The following is a 391-nucleotide window of genomic DNA, read 5'->3' as shown; positions in this document are numbered from 1 at the left end:
CATATTCATGTTTGGTATGTGTGAGTTTGAATCTTCTTGCTTGAAACGTTTCTTCCAATCAATTCTTTGTCAAATGTATCATATTCTTGTTATAGAAATCATGTCCAAATGTATACTCTGCCAGAGCTGGAAAACGTGGACCATGTGACTGATAAGAGAACATTTGATTTATTGAATGGGGAGGAGAAATATACAACACCCCAAGCAAACACGACATCTAATTGGTCAAAACACCATTTGGGGTGTGTTAAACAGCCTGGTTTAAATACTCAGGACACCATCTCTCTCTTTCTCTCTCGCCCTCTTCCTTCTTGCCTTTTGAGCTGTGTTTTCTTTTTAATCATGCTTCTTTAGCTTTTGAGCGTGCTCTGGCTTACACGCCAGCTCCTCC

The sequence above is a fragment of the Sinocyclocheilus grahami genome, unplaced genomic scaffold (assembly GCF_001515645.1).
Source record: "Sinocyclocheilus grahami isolate Dianchi unplaced genomic scaffold, SAMN03320097.WGS_v1.1 scaffold9.1, whole genome shotgun sequence".
In the NCBI taxonomy this organism is placed as follows: domain Eukaryota; kingdom Metazoa; phylum Chordata; class Actinopteri; order Cypriniformes; family Cyprinidae; genus Sinocyclocheilus; species Sinocyclocheilus grahami.
The sequence above is the reverse complement of the archived record's forward strand: the minus strand, read 5'-3'. Positions refer to the sequence as shown.